General features: G+C 39.6%; 1 long non-coding RNA gene across 2 annotated transcripts in view; it reads right to left on the bottom strand.

The window, feature by feature from the left end:
* Window positions 1–12690, bottom strand: part of LOC123569846 (uncharacterized) — a 291198-nt gene that overhangs the window by 130848 nt on the left and 147660 nt on the right. The window lies entirely within an intron of this gene.

The following is a 12690-nucleotide window of genomic DNA, read 5'->3' as shown; positions in this document are numbered from 1 at the left end:
AAAGAAGAAAAGAGAGAAGAATCAAATAGATACAATAAAAAATTATAAAGGGGATATCACCACTGATCCCACACAAATACAAAATACTATCAGAGAATACTATAAACACCTCTATGCAAATGAACTAGAAAATCTAGAAGAAAGGGATAAATTCCTGGACACATACACCCTCCCAAGACTAAACCAGGAAGAAGCTGAATCCCTGAATAGACCAGTAACAGGTTCTGAAATTGAGACAATAATTAATAGCCTACCAACCAAAAAAGTCCAGGACCAGACGGATTCACAGCTGAATTCTACCAGAGGTACAAAGAGGAGCTGGTACCATTCCTTCTGAAACTATTCCAATAAATAGAAAAAGAGGGAATCCTCCCTAATTCATTTTATGAGGCCAACATCATCCTGATACCAAAGCCTGGCAGAGACACAACAAAAAAAGAGAATATTAGACCAATATCCCTGATGAACATCGATGCAAAAATCCTTAATAAAATACTGGCAAACCGAATCCAGCAGCACATGAAAAAGCTTATCCACCAGCAAGGCTGGTTCAACATACGCCAATCAATAAACGTAATCCAGCATATAAGCAAAACCAAAGGCAAAAACCACATGATTATCTCAATAGATGCAGAAAAGGCCTTCAACAAAATTCAACAGCCCTTCATGCTAAAAACTCTCAATCAACTAGGTATTGATGGAACCAATCTCAAAATAATAAGAGCTATTTATGACAAACCCACAGCCAATATCATACTGAATGGGCAAAAACTGGAAGCATTCCCTTTGAAAACTGGCACAAGACAGGGATGCCCTCTCTCACCACTCCTATTCAACATAGAGTTGGAAGTTCTGGCTAGGGTAATCAGGCAAGAGAAAGAAATAAAGCGTATTCAGTTAGGAAAAGAAGAAGTCAAATTGTCCCTGTTTGCAGATGACAAGATTGTATATTTAGAAAACCCCATCATCTCAGCCCAAAATCTCCTTAAGTTGATAAGCAACTTCGGCAAAGTCTCAGGATAAAAAATCAACTTGCATAAATCACAAGCATTCCTATACACCAATAACAGACAAACAGTCAAATCATCAGTGAAATCCCATTCACAATTGCTTCAAAGAGAATAAAATACCTAGGAATCCAACTTACAAGGGATGTGAAGGACCTCTTCAAGAAGAACTACAAACCACTGCTCAATGAAATAAGAGGACACAAACAAATGGAAGAACATTCCATGCTCATGGATAGGAAGAATCAATATTGTGATAATGGCCATACTGCCTAAGGTAATTTATAGATTCAGTGCCATCCCTACCAAGCTACCAATGACTTTCTTCACAGAATTGGAAAAAACTACTTTAAAGTTCATGTGGAACCAAAAAAGAGCCTGCATTGCCAAGACAATCCTAAGCCAAAAGAACAAAGCTGGAGGCATCATGCTAACTGACTTCAAACTATACTACAAGGCTACAGTAACCAAAGCAGCTTGGTACTGGTACCAAAACAGAGAGATAGACAAAACAGAGAGATAGATGGAACAGAAGAGAGCCCTTGGAAATAATACCACACATCTACCATCATCTGATCTTTGACAAACCTGACAAAAACAAGAAATGGGGAAAGGATTCCCTATTTAATAAATGGTGCTGGGAAAACTGGCTAGCCCTATGTAGAAAGCTGCAGCTGGATCCCTTCCTTACACCTTACACAAAAATTAATTCAAGAGGGATTGAAGACTTAAATGTTAGATCTAAAGCCATAAAAATCCTAGAAGAAAACCTAGGCAATACCATTCAGGACATAGGCATGGGCAAGGGCTTCATGACTAAAACATCAAAAGCAATGGCAACAAAACCCAAAACTGACAAACGGGATCTAATTAAACTAAAGAGCTTCCACACAGCAAAAGAAAGTACCATCAGAGTGAACAGGCCACCTACAGAATGGGAGAAAATTTTTACAATCTACCCATTTGACAAAGGGCTAATATTCAGAATCTACAAAGAACTTAAACAAATTTACAAGAAAAAATCAAACAACTCCATCAAACAGTGGGCAAAGGATATGAACAGACACTTCTCAAAAGAAGACATTTATGCAGCCAACAGACACATGAAAAAATGCTCATCATCACTGACCATCAGAGAAATGCAAATCAAAACCACAATGAGATACCATCTCACACCAGTTAGAATGGCGATCATCAAAAAGTCAGGAAACAACAGGTGCTGGAGAGGATGTGGACAGGTAGGAATGCTTTTACACTGTTGGTGGGACTGTAAACTAGCTCAGCCATTGTGGAGGACAGTGTGACGATACCTCAAGGATCTAGAGCTAGAAATACCATTTGACCCAGCCATCCCATTGCTGGGCATATACGCAAAGGATTATAAATCATGCTGCTATAAAGACACATGCACACGTATGTTTATTGTGGCACTATTCACAATAGCAAAGACTTGGAACCAACCCAAATGTCCATTAATGACAGACTGAATTAAGAAAATGTGGCACATATACACCATGAAATACTATGTAGCCATAAAAAAGGATGAGTTCATGTCCTTTGTAGGGACATGGATGAAGCTGGAGACCAGCATTCTGAACAAACTATCGCAGGGACAGAAAGCCAAACACTGCATATTCTCACTCATGAGTGGGAATTGAACGGTGAGAACACCTGGACACAGGGTGGGGAACGTCATACACCAGGTCCTGTCATGGGGTGGGGAGAGGGGGGAGGGATAGCATTAAGAGATATACCTAATGTAAATGATGAGTTAATGGGTACAGCACACCAACATGGCACATGTGTACATACGTAACAAACCTGCACGTTGTGCACATGTACCCTAGAACTTAAAGTATAATAATAATGATATACCTAAAAAAAAAATACGTTTTCTCAAAAACTAAACAATGAGTACATTCCGTTTTATTACTCATTAATTCTTTTAAAAATACAGCTATTATCAAGCCATGAAAAAACATGGAAGAATTTTAAACGCATATTACTGAGTAAAAGAAACCAATCTGTAAAAGCCACACAGGCTGTGATTCCAACTATATCATGTCCTCAAAATATGGTGACAGTAAAAAGATCAGTGGTTGCCAGAAGTGCAGGGACAGAGAGATGAAGAAGTAGAGCACAGAGGACCTTAGGGCAGAGAAAGTGTTCTCTGTGCTACCAGAAAGGTAGATTAAGGCGTATGCATGCCATTATACATTTCTCAAAACCCAGAAAATGTACAACACCAAGAGTGAGTCCTAGTGTAAACTATGGACTTTGGGTGATAATGACATGCCAATGTAGGTTCATTGATTACAACAAATAGACCATGTGGTGGGGGGTGTTGGCAGTGGGAGATAATTGGCAGGGGGTACATGGGGAATCTCTGTACCTTCCTCTCAATTTTGCTGTGAACCTAAAACTGCTCCAAAAAGTAAAGCCTGGATTTAAAAAAAAATACTTTTGACTTTCCAAAATATAAAATATATTGTATAACATTAATACAAACATATACCACTTACACACATATACATTTTCATACACACAAAAAAACACTTATGCAAATGTAGTATGTATATAAAATGTGTACAAAATCTCCTTTCCAAAATATCACCATCAGACAGGGTTGAATTTGTTTCTTTGTGTTTGTTTTCTTTTGTTTACTTTTTTACCCTTTAAAAACAACACTGCAAACTGTAGGTCCAAAGGTTCATGGAATCCATACTTGGCTGAAAGGCAACATTTTATTTCAAAGTATGCCCATTTTTTAGTGATGTTGCCAGTCACTTTATATATTTCCTATATGTCTCTACATTGCAATTAAATCTTCAACAGATACAGTTCAACAACATCCTGGGGCCGGAAGGGATGAACTGACTCCTAGGCAATAAAAATTCACAGTAAAGCCACAGATGTAGCAGAGTGAGAATTACGGCACCAGCAGGAACTGAAGATAAAAGAGGATTACACAGGATGAAATACAGTAATTGACTAGAAGTCACTGAAAAATACCAGATGGATGTCACTGCTCTATATAACTCTAATGTGCCTGTAGGCTTTATTAAGCATCACTAGAGATTCACTTTTAGTATTTTCTTGAGTGTAACTGAAGTTTATTGATACGCTCTTATTGCCCAGTTTAGATGTGACCATAAAAAAATACAGTTTGATGTACTTATATCGCCAGAGAAATCTTGGGCTTTGCAGCTTAAAATAAAAGCTCATAGTAATAATTGCCATAATATTTATTCCTCTTCCTCCATTAGTCCTGTACGTAGAATATGGACGGTAACTGCTCCAGATAGCATTGAAATTGCAGGGATATTTTCAGGAGTGATTGGTACATAAAAGATCAGACATGCAATTTTGGATACTACCAAGGGAGACTTACAAAGGATTTTTATGTTGAAGGTAAAAGAAAACAAATGTATGTGCTGAAATGAGTTGCCATAGGTGGTGTGGTCCCCTATTAGACTTCATGGGTTTATTTCCCATTTAGTTTTCAACATAGGAATGGGATAAAAATAACTGTCCATCCAAGCTAGCATATTCATTCTGTAAACACAGAAGTCTCAGATCTCAGCAAAAGACCTCCCAGCACAAGCAAAGGCCATTTCCCTCAGCAACAAACATTTTAAATTAAGCTGGAAATAATGGGTGCGAAAACTAGTGTTTCTCAGAACAGGAAAGAAAACCTCTTCCTGGGAATTCCAAGGACAGCTCGAACCTTATCACTGACAAGGTAGTCTAAACCGGTAAGAAGCTGCTGTAGGCCGAAGTCAAAGGGCCAGGCTGCTGGATTATATTTTCACAAGCTGAAAATCAAATTCCGTTAAGAAAGGAATCAATTTAACTCTGAAATCTGGTGAGCTGTATCGAGCAAAGTAAATCCAGGAAAGGAAGAACGCAAACCCTGGCCATTGGAACCCAGGACTTCTCAAGGAAAAGAGAGGCAGGGAAGGCAGATCCCAGCTGAAAGAGATCCCTTTCATTTTCCCCACAGCGCCCCCTCTCCAACCCATGCACACATACTCCATTCCTATGGACATGCCCTATAGGTCCTGCCCCAAACATACTTATTTTCTATGGGCTGCTCAACTTCAGTGTTAAGAGCAATGTGCTAATATGGCTAAGGTAAGGACCACTCCCTCACCTGTACATCCAACCCTACAGTAATATTCTCAAAGGGTATTTGTCCATGGGCCGCTTGTATGGGGATCTCCTGGAGTATTTGCTAAAAATTCAAATTCCTAGACTCCACACAAGACCCACTGACTCATACTCTCTAGGAATAAAGAACAAGCAATCCACATCTTTAATAAGCAACCTGGGGAAATCACATTCACAGAGAAATTTGAGAAGCATTCACTTAGAGTTTACAAAGACCTGTAAAGCCAAGTAAAAGGAAGAGTTGGTACTACATTATAAAAAGGAAAAACCTCCTAGATATATGGTGCCTGACTGTGGATCTGGCACATAGTGGGGTCTCAATATGTTGAATACTAGATGCATGAATGAAAAACTTCAAAAGAATAAAGGACTCAGGATAGAATGTCAGCAAGATAGTCAACTAGAAGCTCCTATCACTCTCCACCACCACCCCCTCCAGCCAAAAAAAGTTCAAAACAATAAATAAACAACTCCATTTCAACAAATAACTAAAAAAGAGCACAAGAGAAGAGCAAAGAAGCAGGAAAAATCCTTCAGAACACAGAATCACGTGGTGGCCACATAGCAAAAGAAAGGAGGCACCTCTCCTCCACCACCCCAGCCCACAAGTGGGGATCAGCCTGAAACCAAGAGGGATCCCTTCCTGCAGGGGAAAGGTTGGCAAGAGGACCTCAGCAGCCCCCATCACCAATGTAGACACCTGCAATTTTCACTCCTGGAGACTCCTGCAGTCCTCACAGCCTCAGAGCCCCATTGAGAAAGCTCTCTGGAGCCCACACACTGAGGTACCCACAGAGAAGGAGCTGACACTCTTCCCTGCCCTTCCACCATGGCTCATGCTGTTACTATACTGTGCCAGCTTGGAACTGGAGACACGCTACAGTGCACCCTGCTCTGGGGGTGAGTAGCTACTGAATTCTTCCATCCCTCAGGCTCAGCCACCAGTGTGCCATATCCACTCGGTGCCATCCCAAGCAGAGCTGCTGCTACACTTTATTCCCTAAAATCAAGCTATTGAAAAGCTGCTACATCCTCCACATCCTAGTCAGTGGTGCATCCTCCCCTTAGGGCTAAGTGGAAATGGTGTTCCACCACTGGGGACCCGGAGCCTCAAACTACCAGAGCAATCATACTCCCTGGCACCACAGTTGAGGCAGCACCCCACCCCCGAAGGACCTCAGGCCTTCCACACACTGGAGCTGTCTTGCACCCCCACCCCATGCCACAGGTGAAGCCGCATTCTACCTCCAGGGGCTCTAAGTCTCCAGCACACCAGAGCAGCCGCACCTCCCAGAACTACAGCTCATCCACATCTACCCACAGGGATCCAGAGGCTCCACTGACCCACAGAGCTGCACTTTTTAAGGCCAAGTAGACACAATGCCTCACGTCCCAGGAAATCAGAGCCTTGGCTGAGTTGTGCCACCCTATCCTCCAAATACCCACAGAGCTCCACCTACCTAGAACTGGACTACCCCCGTCTAATCCAAGTTGCTGAGGCTCTCTGCCTCTCTGAGGAGCGGAGCCATCATTGTGCTGCTCCCTGCCTCCTAGGACCCAAGCCACAGTGGCATCTTGCCATTCCTAGTTCATTCCTTCTGCTATACCTGGCCTCACAGAGCCTGGGATACTGCTGTATCAGGGTCCAGAGATACCAGTGCATGGTATCTTATACCCCAGAATACAAGTTGTCGTGTCTGTTGGCTGTGGGTCACAAATTGCAGCTGTGCCCTGTTCCTCAGGGCCCAAGCCTCCAGAGTATCTCTTATTTCCTGGAGCCATGTCAATACTATATATACCCGGTCCTTAAGGGTTAGAAGCATAGTTCTAACCCTTAGAACTATGCTGGGGTGTGCCTCAGAGCAACAGATCCTGGCTTGGTGAAAGAACTGCATTCACTTATGCCTTGGAGAGTGAATCTGTGCCTGACATCCCAGGAGCTATAATAGTTTTTCAAGACCCTCAGCCCAAGAACCCAGCTCCACAGCCCCTCTGAGCACCTGTGTCTTGGATTCCAGGGCCACTGCCTGTGGCTGCCTGTGAGCTGTGTCAGACCCAATACTAAGAGACATACCCTCAGCTAAGCCTCCCCACTTTGAGAAAGACAGTAACAGAGGATATTGATATTATCTTTGAGAAAGGCAATAACCGAGGATTCCCTAAAGCCCTTGCCCTGATAACCTATGCAGCCACAATGACTGCCACAAACTCCTGCAGCCTAGGCCACTAAGGCACCTGCTGTCATTGCTAACACTGATCACAGCTGAAGAATCTGCATGGAGACTACAGCATTATACTCACAGTGAACTAGAGTCACCACATTCTGCTCAACCAGTACTCTCAGGCCCATCTGCAGGTGAAAGTCTTCCCCTACAAAAGCCACTCTGTAAAGTTCAGAAGAGGTGCACCACCAGGTGCACAGACATAAATGCAGAAATACAAGAAACATGAAAAAGCAAGAAAACATGACACCACAAAGGAACATAATAATTATTTTGTAACTGACCCCAAAGAAATTGGGAATATTTGAGGCATAAATTTATGAGTTGCCTAAAAAATAACTAAAAATAATAATTTTAAGGAAACTCACTGAGATATAAGAGAATGCAAATAGACAATTGAATGAAATTAGGAAAACAATTAATAATCTGAATGAGAAATTCAAAAAAGAGATAGATATCAAAAAAGAACCAAACAGAAATCTTGGATCTGAAGAATTCAGTCAATGAAATAAAAAATTCATTTGATAGCTTCAGCTGCAGACTGGATCAAGTAGAAGAAAGAATTTGTGAACTGGAAGATAGGTCTTTTGAAATGACTCAGTCAGAGGAAAAACAAAAAAGAGAGAATGAGAAAGAGTGGATACAGACTACAGAATTTATGGGACACCACTAAGTGAACGAATATTCACATTATAGAATTTTCAGAAGGAGAGGAAATAGAGAAAGCAATAGAAAGCTTATGTAATGAAATAATTCCTGAAAAGCTCCCAAGTCTTGGGAGAGATATGGACATCCAAAGGTTCCCAAATAGATTCAATCCAAAGAGGTCTTCTCTGAGGCACATTATAATCAAACTGTCAATAGTCAAAGAAATGAGAAAATTTTTAAAGCAGCAAGAGAAAAGTGCCAAATCACATATAAGGAAATCTCTGTCAGACTATCAGTGGATTTCTCAGCAGATGCCTTGCAGGCCAAAGGAGAATAGGATAATATATTTAAAATTCTGAAAGAAAAAAAAATACTGTTAGCCAAGAATACTATACCAAGCAAAGCTATCCTTCAGAAATGAAAGACAAAATCTTTCACAGACAAGCAGAAGACAAAGGAATTCATTACCATAAGCCTGCCTTACAACAAATGCTTAATGAGATTCTTCAAGCAAAAACAAAAAAAGGAGAATATTTACTATCATGAATACATATGAAAGTATAAAACTACTGGTGGAAGTAAGTACGTAATCAAATCCAGAGTACTCCGATACTATAACAGTGGTATATAAATTACACATATCTCTAGTATGAAGGATAAAAGTCAAAATGGTCAAAAATAACTAAAATTACAATAAGTTGTTAAGGAATACACAATATAAAAGATGTAAATTGTGACATCAAAAATATAAAGTGTGGGAGGGCAGGGTAGAATATAGAGTTTTTTATATGATGTAAGTTGTTATCAGCTTAAAATAGTAGATTACAACTCTAAGATGTTTTATGTAAGTCTAATGGTAACCACAAAACAAAAAGCTACAGTAGATATATAAATGATAAGGAGAAAGAAATCAAAGCTTACAGAAAATTATCACGTCAAAAAATAGAGAACACGAGAGAAAGAAAGGAACAAAGGAGCTACAAAACAACCAGAAAACAAATAACAAAATGGCAGGAGTAAGTCCTTACATATCAATAATAACCTTGAACGTAAATACATTAAAATCTTTAATCAAAACACATAGAGTGGCTGAATGGATTTAAAAAATTAAAAACAAGGCCCAACTATATGCTACCTCCTTACAAGAGACACACTTAAGCTTTAAGGACATACATAGGCTGAAAGTAAACCAGTGGAAGAAGATATTCCATGCAAATGGTAATTAAAAGAGAGTAGGGGTAGCTAGTCTAAGTAAAAAAGAGAGAAGACTCAAATAAGTAAATCAAAAATCAAAAATAAAACTGAAGAAATTTCAAGACACCCCAGAAATTTAAAAAAGACAGTAAGGGACTGTCATGAACAAATACATGCCAACAAATTGGTATGATGCTGCAAATACATTTGACAAAGCCCAACAGGCTTTCTTGATAAAAGCTCTCAACACTTTAGGTATAGAAGGAAAGTTCCTCAACATAAAGGCCACTTATGAAAAACCCACAGCTAACATTATAAGCAATGAGAGAAAACTGAAGGATTTTTCACTGTGACACAGTAGAAGGCAAGGATGCCCATTCTTGTCACTTCTATTCAACATAGTACTAGAAGTACTAGCAAGATCAATCAAACAGGAAAAAGAAACAAAAGTAAAATGATCTCTATTTGCAGATGACATGATCCTACCTGTGAGAAAAAAATGAAGAGTCCACATACAAAAAAAAGAAGTTAGAAATAATACATGAATTCAGTAAAGTTTCAGGTTACAAAGACAACATGCAAAAATCAGAAGCATTTTTATATACAAATAACAATCTAACTGAAAAATAAATCAAGAAAACAATCCCATTTATGATAGCATTTTTAAAATCTAGAAATAGATTTTACCAAGGAGGCGAAAAATCCGTACATTGAAAACTATAAAACACTAATGAAAGAAATTGAAGAAGATACAAATAAATGGAAAGACAGCTCGTGTTCATGGATTGGAAGAGTTAATATTGTTAAAATGTCCATATCACCCAAAGCAATACACAGATTCAACACAATCCCTATCAATATATCAACGGCATTCTTCATAGAAATAAGAAAAATATTTCCACCATAGTGAGAACTTGTCTCTACAAAAATTAAAACAAAAAGGCCAGCCATGGTAACTCACACCTGTAATCCCAGCACTTTGGGAGGCTGAGGCAGGTGGATCACAAGGTCAGGAGATCGAGACCATCCTGGCCAACATGGTGAAATCCCGTCTCTACTGAAAATGCAAAAATTGGCTGGGCATGGTGGCGTGTGCCTGTAATTCCAGCAACTCGGAGGCTGAGGCAGAAGAATTGCTTGAACCAGAGAGTCAGAGGTTGCAGTGAGCCAAGATCACACCACTGCACTCTAGCCTGATGACAGAGCAAGACTCCATCTCAAAAAAAAAAAACTAGTTGGGCATGGTGGTGCATGTCTGTACTACCAACTACTCAGGAGACTAAAGTGAGAGGATCACTTGAGACCAGGAGGTCAAGGCTGTGGTGAGCCAAGATTATGCCCCTGCACTCCAGCCTGGGTGACAGTGTGAGACCCTGTCTCAAAAATAAAATAAAATAATATAGCAAAGCTATAGTTATCAAAATAGTATAGTACTGACACACAGTCTAGTAGAACAGAATACAGAGTGCAGAAATATATTGAAATATATACAGCCAATCAATTTATGGCAAAGACACCAAGAGGACACAATGAGGAAAGAATAATCTCTTTGATAAATGGTGCCGGGAAAACTGGATTTCCAAACGCAAAAGAATGAAACTGGACCCTTATATCATACGCAAAAATCAAGCTGAAATAGATAAAAGACCCAAATATAAAACCAGAAATTATAAAACTCCTGGAAGAGAACATAGAAAAAAGTTTTCTAGATATTGGCCTTGACAGTGATTTTTTGGATATCACACCAAAAGCTTAGGCCACACAAGCAAAAATAAATAAATAAATAGGACTATATCAAACTAACAAGCTTCCACACAGCAAAGGAAACCATCAACAAAATTAAACAGCAGCCTACAAATTAGGGAAAGAATATTTGTAAAAGATATGTATAAGAAGTTAATATCCAAGATTTATAAAGAACTCATACAACGCAGTAATGGGAAAACAAATAACTGAATTTAAAAATAGGCAGCAGACCTGAATGGACATTTCTTCAAAGAAGACAGAAAAATTATCAATAGGTATATGAAATGGTCCTATTATTTTATTTATTTTATTTATTTATTTTGAGATGGAGTTTCACTCTTGTTGCCCAGGCTAGAGCGCAATGGTGCAATCTTGGCTCACTGCAACCTCCGCCTCCCGGGTTCAAGCAATTCTCCTGCCTCAGCCTCCTGAGTAGCTGGGATTACAGGCACCCACCACCACGCCTGGCTGTTTTTGTACTTTTAGCAGAGACGGGGTTTCACCATGTTGGCCAGGCTGGTCTTGAACTCCTGACTTCAGGTAATCCACTTGCCTCGGCCTCCCAAAGTGCTGGGATTACAGGCATGAGCCACCACACCCAGCCCTCACTATTATTAATCATCAAGAAAATGCAAATCAAAACTACTATGAGATACAACGCTAGATGGCTATTTTCCAAAAGTCAAAAAAACAAATGTTGGTGAAGGTGTGGGCAAAAGGGAGCTCTTGCACACTATTGGTGGGAATGCAGATTGGTATAGTCATTATAGAAAACAATATGAGGGTTTCTAAACAAATTAAAAATAGAACTACCATATGGCCCAGCGATTCTTCTTCTGGGAATATACCCAAGGGAAATGAAATCACCACCTCACAGAGACATCATCTGCACTCCCACCTTCACTGCAGCCCAGATACGGAAACAATGTAAGCATCCAGCAATGGAAATGGATAAAGAATCTGTGCTACCTATATACGATGGAATATTATTCATCCCTAAAAAAGAACAAGGTCTTGCCATTTCCCACAACATGGATGAGGCTGAAGGACATTACTCTAAGTGAAATAAGCCAGACTGAGAAAGAAAATATTGCATTATATCGCTTAGAGTTAAAAATAAATTCAAATATTCAGAGATAGAGGAAAAAACAGTGGCTACTGGGGACAGGGGAGGAAATGGGGAGATATTACGTCAGAGGATTCGAAACAGCAGATATGCAGACGAGTAAGTCTAAGGATCCAATGTACAACACAAGGACTGTAGGTAACAAAGTTGTGCTAGAGATGGGACTCATGCTAAATGAGTGAATTTTAGCTGTTTTTGCCACACACGGAAAAACAGGGTAACTATGTAAGAGGATGGAATACTAATTTGCTTCATGATAGTAACTGTTTTACTATCTATATGTATCCTATAATAGTCTGTAGACCTGAAATACACATGATGAAATTTGTTTTTTAAAAAATAAAAGAGAATAAAATATCCACTTCTTTCATGTCTGCATCAACATATTTTTACAGGTCAACTACATCTGCTCCTGCTTATCTATCTTGGGGAACATGAAGTCATATTTGTAACTGGTTGCTTACAAATTCTAAAATTCTAAGAGTAGAATAGCCACAGGCTGGCCCAGCACCTCTGTGCATCTGGCTGGACTGGGACACCCAGCACTAGGGTGGGCAGAGGAAAGCAAAAGAGATAA

The sequence above is a fragment of the Macaca fascicularis genome, chromosome 17, assembly GCF_037993035.2.
Source record: "Macaca fascicularis isolate 582-1 chromosome 17, T2T-MFA8v1.1".
Lineage (NCBI taxonomy): Eukaryota > Metazoa > Chordata > Mammalia > Primates > Cercopithecidae > Macaca > Macaca fascicularis.
The sequence above is the reverse complement of the archived record's forward strand: the minus strand, read 5'-3'. Positions and strand labels throughout refer to the sequence as shown.